The sequence below is a fragment of the Rattus norvegicus genome, chromosome 2 (genome assembly GCF_021556685.1).
Source record: "Rattus norvegicus strain SHRSP/BbbUtx chromosome 2, alternate assembly SHRSP_T2T, whole genome shotgun sequence".
In the NCBI taxonomy this organism is placed as follows: domain Eukaryota; kingdom Metazoa; phylum Chordata; class Mammalia; order Rodentia; family Muridae; genus Rattus; species Rattus norvegicus.
Window position 1 is genome coordinate 184,251,584 of NC_141535.1, and position 12,339 is coordinate 184,263,922.

At 42.8% G+C, this 12,339-nt stretch overlaps 1 protein-coding gene across 2 annotated transcripts in view; it reads right to left on the minus strand.

The window, feature by feature from the left end:
- The window catches only part of Snx27 (sorting nexin 27), a 76,485-nt gene that overhangs the window by 37,425 nt on the left and 26,721 nt on the right, over positions 1-12,339 (minus strand).

Here is a 12,339-nt window from a genome sequence, read left to right on the forward strand (position 1 = left end):
CTCAGTCATCTAAAGTCAGGTGCATATTGGCTAGGTGTATTTCTATGCACTACACAGAGAATGTTCACAGCCATTTTAATAAACATGGAAAAGTCCTATGTATGAGAGAACTACTCCTTTTGAGGAGGTATGGTCTCATTTTTACCAGTTACTCTAACATCTAAACACCTTCAAAGGCAATTACCAGGTTTTAAGGGTGAATTTGTTTTCAGAAAGGTAGACGTTTCTCAAAACCACTGCAATGAATGCAGTGAGTGAACAATCAGGCTAATGAGGAAGGAAAAGAAAATCTGGGGTTAATTACAGAACAGCATGACTTGACTGACATATGTACAGCTCACACTAGCTAGCTCTATAGTCTTTTCAGAAGTGGTCAGAGGACAGCTTCTGGGAGTCAGCTCTCCCCATCGTGTGGGTCCCAGGAGAAGTCAGGTGTCAGGCTGGGTGGCCTTTACCTGCTTAGCCACCTCATCAACTCCATGTTCACTTTGTTTTACTTCTTCTCTCATTGTTGGCATTGGGGTTGTTTCAGACTTTAGCTCTCCATGTGAAAATGCTGCTATAATGTTTGTATACAGTCTCCTGTTGTACATACAGAGATGAGTACTGGATTGAGGATTTAAAGACATGTACATTTTAGCCTTAGGAGACAATGTCCAACCAAGCTCTAAGATTTGTAAGAACTTATACTCCCTTCTATAGCACCTAAGAAAAAAATCTTTTGAGGATCTGGGAAAGAAGTATAATTGGTAGAGTGCTTGCCTAGCATGCAGGAACCCCGAGTTTGATCCCCAGCACCACATAAACAGGAATGGTGGGGCATACCCATAACCCCAGCACTCAGGAGTCATCCTCGGGCCATCCTCAGCTATGCAGCAACTCAAGGCCAGTCTGGGACATATGAGAAGAAATGTATTTCTGCCAATGGAATGGGTGTGAAAAGACCGGGAGAGTCCCAGTTTATTCCCCCAAGTTACCAGTCAGGACAGCTGACTCCTTATCACAGGTCACACAAACAGATAACGTACTAAGACCATGACCTTTCCTTTTTAGATCATCTCCAAGACCCCATATTAATACCAACATCACAATCTAAAACATTCTAACTTTTAAAAGTCCACAGTTGGCTGGGCCTGGTGGCCTGTGCATTCCATCCCAGTACTCAGTACTCAGGAGGAAGGCAAATCTCTTAAGTCTGACACCACCCGGATCTGCAGAGTGAGCGAGTTCCAGGGCAGCCAGGGCTACACAGAGAAACCATGTCTCAGGAATAAAAAGTAAAAATTAAAAAAGTCCTACAATCTTTAAAAGTTCAGTCTTTTTAAATATCCAAAGTCTCTTTTAACATTCAAAACTTCTCTACGATGAAAAATTTCTTCCTATTATTTATTGTCCAAATATCCTTTTTGTTTTTGTTTTGCTTTTTTGTTTTAGTTTTTCTGAGACAGGGTTTCTCTGTGTAGCCCTGGCTGTCCTGAAACTCACTTTGTAGACCAGGCTGTCCTGGATCTGCCTGTCTCTGCCTCCTAAGTGCTATTTACTCCACCAGGCCCAGCCACTGTTTTTGTGAAATACCAACTATTATATTAAGTTTGTGTGCATTTTTCACAGACTTGTTAAGTTCCAGTAGTTTGTTCTGAGATGTTTATATGTTTTACAATGTTGCCCAGTTGGCCCCAAACTCCTGAGCTCAAGTGATTTCCCTCCTAGAGCCAAAGGAACAAGCCATCACTTCTAGCTCTATGTGGTTTTTCTACCGGAATTTTTGTTCGCTTGTGTTTGAGACAAGGTCTTGAAGTGCAGTGCAAGCTAGCCTCAAACTTAAGATCCTCTAGCCCATGCCTCCCAGACGCAATGTATAACAGGTCATGGCACCATGACCAGCCTTTTGTTGTTGTGGTTGACATATCTCTTTCACATGTTCACAGTGTGAATATCTTCTTCCATTTTCATTATTTTTACTTTATTTAAGGGTCTTTTGAATACTTAATTTTATTCTTTAATCATTTGGTTTGAGGTGTTGGTTTCACAACAGTCTCATTAGAACTCACTGTGCAGCTGCAGCTGCAGCTGGCCCTCGACTCCTGATTCTCCCGTTGCCACCTCTCCAGGGCTGGGCCACCCACCTGGCTCAGAGTACAACCCTTTCTTCCTTGTTAACAATTCTACCAAGCACTGCAAAAAGCTCTGAATTTTAAGAGTATAATGTACCACTCTTCCTCATAAAGAACAGTTTTGTGTCCAAAGGAGATTTTTTTTTCTCTACCCGTGGCTCAGTGGTTAAGAGCATCGACTGCTCTTCCAGAGGTCCTGAGTTCAAATCCCAGCAACCACATGGTGGCTCACAACCATCTGCAATGAGATCAGATGCCCTCTTCTGGTGTGTCTGAAGACAGCTACAGTGTACTTTATATATGATAAATAAATAAATCTTAAAAAAAAAAAAAGTGGAGGCAGGAGGATCACTGTAAACAAGTAAGGCCAGTGTTGTCTACACACAAACTCTGTCTCAATAAAACCAGAGAAAGATCTAAAAACTATTTGCCATTATTTATGACTGGAACTGTAATTTTTTTCTATAATATGGAATTCCATTGACATTTTTCTTCTTTTTAACATTATGTTTCTTTTGGAGTTGATAATATTTAAATTAATTTTTAATTATTTTCCCTAAATACTACATAATGCTTTATATAGGACACCTAAGCTGGATGTCCTCAAGTGGTCCATAGTCAACCTCTTACTACAAATAGAAAACTGGACACAAAACAGAAACAACTCTTTTCAAGACATGAGACAACAGGAGGCAGCCAATAACTGTGATCCCTAAGACAAGGAAACTAGAAAGGTGAGTCCTACAGCTCCTTGGCTCTCTGCCTGGGTAACTTCTAAAGCATGGCGCAGGGAGGCCACATGAGCCAAGTAGGCCAAAGTAGCTAGACTTGTGGGGCTAAGCACACAAGAGGTGCTAAACACAAGCAGGCTCCAGTCACCTGCAATTCTGTCTAAACAGCAAGCAATTCAAGGAAAAACTCTCACCGGGTAACGCAATGAGTACTTCTCAGAGTTCACACTGGGTTTAGAACAATTCAACTTTCTTCCGAACAGAAAAAAACAGACTTCTCTGAATTTTGTGGCTTTTAGAAGAGAACTCAAAGGGCCTGCTCTCGGAAGGAGGCTAAATTAGTTCTGGGGGGGTGGGGTGGGGGATGGTGGTGCACTCAGAAGGCTGAGGCAGTCAGATCTTTGTGAGTTCCAGGCCAGCCTCGTCTACAAATGGAATTCCAGGATAGCCAGGACTGTTAAACAGAGAAATCCTGCCTTGGAAAACAAACAAACAAACAAACAAACAAACATTAGTCCTAGAACAGGAGCTATTCTAGCTGGGGCTACACCTCACTCATACAGTGCGCACGCAGCATCCTCAAAGGCCCTTGGTTTGATCCCCAACACTTTATAATATATTCTGTTTTTCAAAAAAGCTATACAATGCCAGGTGTGTTGGTGTGTGCATTTACTCTCAACTCTCTGGGGGCAGAGGCAGGCAGGTCTCTGTGAATGAGGGTGCCCTGACTGACATAATGAGTTCCAGGTCAGCCAGAGCTACATCATGAGATCCTGTCTAATACACACATATCTCAAAACCCACACGGTGAAAATTCTCCTGAGATGTCTTCTGACATAGACACCCACAACAAACCAACAAACACACAGTAAGTAAATATAAATAAATGCAACAACAACAACAAAAGAGAACGTGTCTGTTGTGTAGACACTCAGGTGGCAATGGGAAACACTGAGAGCCCCTGAGCTCCCTCCCTGGCTGCCATTCTCACCAGCAACAGCGGCCACTCCAGAGGAACTGAAGCCCATCAGTAAGGTGAGGACAGCCACAGCAAACCTAGGCCGAGCTTACCACATACCAATTCCCTCACAGAAAAACCCGAGCACCTCCTCCAGCACCATGACTTCAGTGCTTACAGTTTTCCCACACACGATGCTTTGGAGTCAAATACCATAAGACAACCACAAAGCTGAGTCGGTTATCCTTTCCCCTTCCCAATACTTATGAGGGCCAATGCAGCTACGTGAGGACACAGATGCTGTGGGGTTCGAGGGACAGTGGTCCCAACGGGCTCATGTATTTGAATGCTTCCTCAGCTCCTTCTCCAGCACCGTGTCGACTTGCATGTCACCATGCTTCCCTCCATGATGACAAGGGACTAAACCTATGAAAATGTGCTGAAAGAGTGGATACTAAAGGAAAAGGCGTGAAACAGGTGTGAACAGATGAGGAACGCTAGCAAGTATGAAAACCAAGTGCAAACGTCAAATGAAAATGGCACAAAAAAGAGCACTGTGTGAGAGAAGTCCTCTGTCAGTTTTTCCAGTAAACAGTGATGACAAAGAACGAGGGAACATAAAAACAGACCAGCCAACACCATCTAAACAGAAACAAGCAAAGAACACGGGACAGACAGGCCGTCCAGAAGCTTCAGCCAACACCAGTCTAACAACAAGAAACTGAGGAAGACAAGAGCTGAGAGCACTGACCGACACTCCAGAGGGCCAGGTACAGTTCTCATCATGGTGCCCTCCAGTCCTCTGCAACTCCAGCTCCAAGGGCCTTTACACCCTCCTGTGGTCTCCAAGAACAATAGGCACACACTGACATATCCACATGCAGGCAGGCAAACACCATGCATACAAATCTTAGAAAAAAACCTTTTTAAAGAAAGCTAAGAGGAAAAAAATGGAAAACTGAAGAAATACAGAGTCACTGGCCAAAATTTTTCGAAAACTAACAAGATACTAAATCAGCTCCCCTAAATAGGATAAATACTGAGAAATACCCTCTTAAGACTTAAATAAATCAAAGATAAAGAAGAAAACTTTGAAGATAGCCAGAGTAGGTTAAAATATTCTATAAAAAAGAAAAAAAAGAATAACACGAGCAAACTTCTCATCACAAACTATGTAAACCAGAAGTCTGCACGTGGGGTGTGTGTGTGTGTGTGTGTGTGTGTGTGTGTGTGTGTGTGTGTGTGTGTGTGCATTCGTGTGCTCGAGCAGTCATATGTATGGAGACTCAGAGGACAACATTCCAGACTTGGTTCTCTTCTTCTAGTCTGTGGATACTGTACATGGTACTCTGGTTGTCAGGCTTGGCAACAGACACATTTTTACCCCCGAGCCAATCCCACCAGTCCATGGCATGGCACTCTTATAATAATAAAAAAAAAAATTAAGAAAAACATTAAACTCATTAAAGTTTGAGTCCTACAAAAATATCTTTCAGCTGGGAGTGGCAGTACACGCCTTTAATCCTAGCACTTGGAGGCAGAGACGGGCAGATCTCTATGAGTTTGAGGGTAGCCACCAGCTTGGAATTTGCTATACAGTTGGTCCCAAACTCAGATTCACCTGTGTCGCTCACTTTTTTTCTTTTTGAGACAGGGTCTCATACTCTAGCCCAGGCTGGCCTGGAATCCCCTATGCAGTCTATGCTGATCTTAAACTTACAATAATTTTCCTGCCTCACCTCCCACATGTTAGGATTATAGGCTCATAGTCACTCTGGCTCTCAAAACTTTCCAGCTCTAGTAGAAACCCCAGGATTGAAGGGATCATAAGAGAAGCTGAGGCTTGGTCAGAGTCCCTGACGAACGTTCAGAAGAGGATATCATTAAGGGTTCAACCCAGTTGCAGTGGAGACCCCAACATTGTAGAGATGACAGGACGGTGCCAAAGACAGATTCGGCTGTCGAGTGGAGCTGGCCTGAGCCTTGGAGAGGAGCTGCTCAGACCCTCTGGAGGCCAGGGAGTTGAGCGGGTCCCAGACGGCAAGCGCTTGCACACCAGCCAGCTCTGGTTTGCTTTGCTTTGATTTTAACTGTGCCCTGGTTCTTCCGTCTGTAAGAAGAATGTGTGTAACGTGTGTTTCACTTTACAGAAGGGGAGTTGGAGATTTTAGGGAGATTTTGGATATTTTAGAGATACTATGGATATTTCAGAGAAACTGGATGTTTTAAAGAAACTGAAGTTTTAAAGACTATGGAGTTCTTAAAAGTTGCAGTGTTGTAGACTGTGACGCTGATGTTAATATGACATCTTCAGGATGATCAATAAAGGAAAGGTGAAGCCCAGCAGTGGGCAGGGGTGCACAGGCCTTTAATCCCAGCACTCAGGAGGCAGAGTCAAGTGGATCTCTGCGAGTTCAAAGCCAGCCTGGTCTACAGACTGAGTTCCAAGACAGTTATGGCTATACAGTGAAACCTGTCTCAAATAAACAACAAAGAGGAGGAGGAGGAAGGGGAGGAGAAAGAGTAGGGAATGGTGATAGTCTCCATAAACAATGTGTATCAAATTAACATGGGGTCAACTATCATGGCTAGTGTACTGTAAAATTGACACAAACCTAGACATGTCTGAGAAGAGGGAAACTGAGAAAATGCCTCTAAAAATAGCCTTAGGCAAGTCTGTGGGCATTTCCCCAATTAATGGTTGATGTGGGAAAGCCTAGCTCACTGTGGATGTGTCAGCCCTGAGCAGGCGACTGAGTTGAGTAAGAAAATAGGCTGGGCAAGCCATCAGGAGCATTCCTCCATGTTCCTGCTTTCAAGTTCCTGCCCTGACTTCTTCCTTCAGTGACAGATTGTGGCCAAAGAATTGTTAACTGAAATAAACCCTTGCTTCTATCAAGTTACTTTTGGTCATGGTGTTTTATCACAGCAACAAAAACCCTAAGACACAAGGTTAACTACTTTTAGTGGACTTGTCACTGCAGGGGATATCAGTAATCAAGAAGCACAACTTGAGCAATTACAACTCTGAGAAAAGCTGGCTAGATGGCACGAATCTACAGTCCCAACTGTTAGAGAGGCTGAGGCAGGAGAATCACTTTAGCTAAGAGTTTGGGACTAGCACAGAACTACATATTGAAACAGCCCCTACCCCCCACAATATCTTAACAAAAACCTTCAAAAGAAAATCTAACATCTCCTTGACTTAAATAGTAAAAGACTCATAAGCACTGAGGCTGCCACAGGAACAGGTAATAAAGGTGCCTAGAGGAATGGCCAGAGATGAGCATCTACTGAATAAACACGATGTAATTTAGACTATTTGAATGCTGTGTGCAGACACAAAAATGTACAGTTGGGGCTGGGGATGACCCCATAGGCAAAGTAGGTAAGTCAAACCGTCAGACACAAGGTTGAGAAAGATATTTTGTGACATGTATATGGTTAACCTAACCAAGGTTTATTCCACCAGGCATGGTTGTACACACTTGTAAGCCCAGCACTTGAGAAACACAGACAAGAGAATCAGGAGTTGTTCTTGCTTTGAAATAAGCTTGAGGGCAGTTTGGGCTACATGAAACCATCTCAAAACACAGAGGAAGGGGTTTGGTGAATAAAGTGCTCGCTGTGTAAACATAAGGACCAGAGTTTGGATCTCAGCCTATAATACTAGCCCCTCAAAGGTGGAAGGAGAAGTTCAAAGGCACGCCAGCTAGCTAGACAAGCTAAAGTGGAGAGGTCTGGGTTCTAGTAGTCTTAATATATAAGACAGAGCATGATCCAGGAAGACACCAATTGTGAACTTCTGGCCTCTACACATGAAAACACACCCACCAATCCACAGACATGCAAATGTACATATATACTGCATACCATACATGTATCCATGCATCCATCCAGACATTAAATATATATTCACAATACACATGTAACACACACATATACATGTACCATGCCAACATACATACATGCATAAAGGCATACACCACAAACACACACACACACACAAAACCAATGCTGAGAAGTAAACTGAGATTGAAGGTGATGCAAATAAAGCAAAATCATCAGTACTCTTCAGAAGAAGATTATAGAACCCAGAGTCTACACAATGTAACAGTCATAATACTCAGAATACAAGCAAGAATTAATATAAAGAGTTAGCATATGGGCCATTCTCAGGGGAAAACCACTCAGTTGAAGACAACCCAAAATGATGTAAGAATTGAAATGTCCAGATATAACAGTCAAGAGACAGAAACAAGTCCAGAAAAAGAATCACTTATTTATCAGCTGGTTCTCAACAACAATGCTGAGATACCTCAATGGGGGAATCCATATTCTCTTCCAAGTAAGTTGCTAAAACAACGGGCTATCTGCTTTAAAAAACAGATAAAAGAATCTTGGTGCTATGAGCAAGATGGCTGATAAGTGGGGCCTAAAATATTTCTCTCCACAACAAAGTACCAAATGAAAGAAAAAACAGGTATTTCAGTGGAGTGTTTAGAGCACAGCTACGACCTCCCACACCAGGAAGCAGCTGGATAGTCTGCCTTGAGTGACATGGTATGTGACAGAGACAATGGTCAGCACAGAGATACACAGGGGTCTTTAAGGAAGGTAGCTGGGGAATGGAGAGATGATTAAAAACACTTCCCCTCTTGCAGGACCTCAGTTTGGTTCCCAGGACTCATGCCAGGCAGCTCACAACTGCCTGTAACTGTAGGTTCAAAGGCATCAATGCCTTCTTCTGGCCTCTGTGGGTTTTCATTTAGACACAAATAAAAATCATATGTTTATATATTTAAAGGGGCCAGGGGTGTGTGTGTGTGTGTGTGTGTGTGTGTGTGTGTGTGTGTGTGTGTGTGATTTATTTTAAAGGAATAGGGTATGGGTGGCACATGCTTTTAATCCCAACACTCAGCTTGGTCTGGACCAATATCCAGGTCAACTGAGGTTAAACGATGAGACCATATCTCCAAAAATAATAAATGAATAAATAAAATTAATAAAAGGAAACTAAGATAATAAAGGGAACTACAGTCCTTATCTTCTTTCTCAAGATCAACCCTGAGCCAAGAGGGTCTCTATATGGCAAGAAAAAGATAAACAAGAGGCCCATGGATACCTGGAACATTTGCTGTTAAACACATTGCAACAGCACAGACCCTGGGCCCGGTTTGGGGAGCAGCCCAGTTACTACCATCACTATTCATTAGACTGCAACTACACTGTACTCATCCACCCTACCCAGTCCCTACTGCCCAGGCAGCATGGGATCCAGCCCAGGGACTCGCTACACAGCTTCATCCAACTTGCCACAAACCCTGGCTACCCATTTTCCCTCTGCACCAGGAAGCAGACTGCAAGTTAGCCACAGAAGCCCTGTGAAGTTACCCATGCAACCCTCAAACACAGACAGGTGCTCCATCTGGGCCCCCTGGTGCCACCCGGCACCCACGCAGCACTAGATACTGATGTATTTTCTGCTCTGATACATGCCAAGCTGTGGATATGAATACTTATCTAAACCCATCCACATGGCCCCACACTGCCACTGTCCTTAAAAACTGAGACGACAGCACACCCTGCTGCTGCACTGGCTCCACCTCACCTATATTCTACAGGCCCTGTAAAGCAGCCCCATGCAACCCACAGGAAATGACAGCCTTTCCAAGACAGCTGTCTTCTGGCTGGCACTACACCCATACAGCTTAGGTAACACTAAACCCTTCATCCATCACCAACTGGTTGATTACACCAGTAGAAACCACAGACACTACATTAAAGCACTCACTTCTAGCCAAAGCCAGTGAACCCTATTCAAATGACAGTGTAGAATACACGGCAGAAAGTTTCATTTTCTTAATGAAAACCACCCTGTGAAATTGTTACAGACAGAGCTGACAAGATGGAGGTTCTAGGTGTACAAAGCACTGGCCAGGTGAGCCTGCTAAGTCTGATTCCTACTCCTGTAGTGGGGGAGAGACTGGACTTCAGAGGATCTGACACCCTCTTCTAGCCTCTTTGGGCACCAGGCATCCATATAGTATACATACATCCATATAGGCTAAACACTCACACACATAAAATTTAAAAAGGAAAAGGAAAGATAGGAAGAAAGGAAGGAAGGAGGAAGAGAGACAGGAAAGAGAAAGAAAAGGGGGAAACCTATTTAATGAAGAGCTGAGGAAAAATTTTCAAATCTTGGAGAAGATAGTTCAGGTTATCAGATTTAAGTAATATAAGACTTTCTCAGAGGCAAGAACAAGACAAAAAGGGGAATCTAGAAATGAGCCAGGTGTGGTGAAGCTCGCCTATTAACTCCAACGCTTTGGAGTGGGTGGGGGAGGGCAGGGAATTCAGCACCATTCTCAGCCAGTAGTGAGGCTGAGACTAGCCTGAGCTACATAAAACCGTGCCTCGAAAAAGGAAAAGCACAGGCTGAGAGTGGTGGCTTCACACCCCTTTAACCCCAGCTCTCAGGGGGCAGAAGCAGGAGGATCCTCTGAGTTTGAGGCCAACCTGGTATACAGATCTAGTTCTAGGATAGCCAGGGCTACACAGAGAAGCCCTGTCTCAAAATACACATGCGCGCACACACACACATACCCCTCTGCTTCCAAACTGCTGGGGTAATGTCCGCTTTGTGCCCTTGCCGCCGCTGCGCCTGCCCTGCCATGATGACTGTTCAGCCTTTGATACTACAAGACAGTGATGAGAAGAAACAAACAATTCCCAACCCATATACATCTTCAAAGTAAAGGTCAAATCATTCTTCTAATATCAGGTTCTCAGTAGAAACTTTATAAGCCAGAGGGAAAGGGACAGTACATTGACAGTCCTGAAAGACTGCCAACCTAAAACACCCAATAAAGCTTTCTGCTAAAGGAAGAAAAAAATGAAGTCTTTTCAAAAGAGGTAAAAAACTGAAGCAATTCATCACCACCATGCTAAACAGAGTCCTCTACTGGGAAAAAAGTCAGGTGGTAATGATTCTCATGAAAACACAAAGCTTACTAGTAGAATACTTGTACAAAAGAGGAAGAGAAAACAAACCTTAATAATACAAAAAAAAAATCAAACTACAAAAATGAACAAAAAAATACAAAATTACTTGAAAAAATATCATATGACAAGAACATGTTTTTACTTAAAATCTTGAAAGTGACCAGATAAAATTCTTAAAAGATATAGACTGAACAATTAAGGACCAATCCTAGGCTACCTGAGGAAATTCGCTTTACTAAGTAAAGACAAAGACGAAAAGTAATAATAGAGAAAATGTGAATCAGGCAAACAGAAGCTAGAAGCAAGCAATAGCAACTAAAATAGGTTTTAAGTAAAAACAAAAAAATAATGAAATAAATGTTATCAATATATAGTGATAAAGGGACAAACTTAACAGAAAGAAATAAGGATTGCAAACATATGTATACCCCAAAGCATCCAATTACACTGAGCAAACATTGTCATAACTAAAGGGGACACTCTAATACCATAGTTAGAAACTTGACACGAGACCCTCCTCCCTGGGAAATCCAGACCCTCCAAAATACCAACAACAAGAATGCCAAAGCTAACCTACTCTACGGACTAAAAGCACCCAAACACCCATGTATACACCACTTTATCTATCGAAAAGCTACAGAATACACATTTACTTCATTATTGAACAGAATCCTATGGAACCAACTGCATCTTGGGGTATAAACAAAGTTTCAACAAAGTCAAAGGTTATAATCATAACCTGTGTCTTTTCTAGTCTGTCTCTGTCTGTCTCTCTCTCTGTCTCTGTCTCTTTGTCTCTCTCTCTCTCTCTCTCTCTCTCTCACACACACACACACACACACACACACACACACACACACACACACACATATATACAAAAGAAATCAGAAACCAGTACAAAAAAAACAGTACTTTGTAGGTTTTTTGACTTTGGGTTTTTTTGTTGTTGTTTTTTGTTAAGATAGGGTTTCTCTGTGTAGCCTTGGCTGTCCTAGAACTCAGGCTATAGACTAAGCTGGTCTTGAGCTCCAAGATCCACCTACCTCTGCCTCCCAAGTGCTGGGATTAAAGGCACATGCCACCCACCACTGCCCAGCTGCAAGTATAATTTAAAAAAAAAAAAACACAAGTTATTAAATCTCAATGTGAGGTATGAAATGTCTCTCTATAAGTTATTGGTCAAGAAAGCCCCCAAGGTCCTCAAAACACAGGCTGTTGCATTGCTCTTGCTTACCCATCAAAACTAGATGATCAAACTCTATTGCTTTGATTGTGGAACACAGAGAAATCAAGCTGGAACTGATTGAAAACATCCTCCCTATTGGCTTGCTTTCAAGTGCCAGAGGTCCTCTGCAGGCTGCTGGGGAAGAAACTCACCAATGGTACTAACCAACAGGGAACCTTGCATGCTACAATACTGACATACCAGGCAAGATGTGCCCACCTGTTACTTGCAGCACACAGAAGGAGTAACTAGCAATCGCTTTTGAAGTGGCCTGAGGCTTGCTCCAAACGAGTGAATCCATGC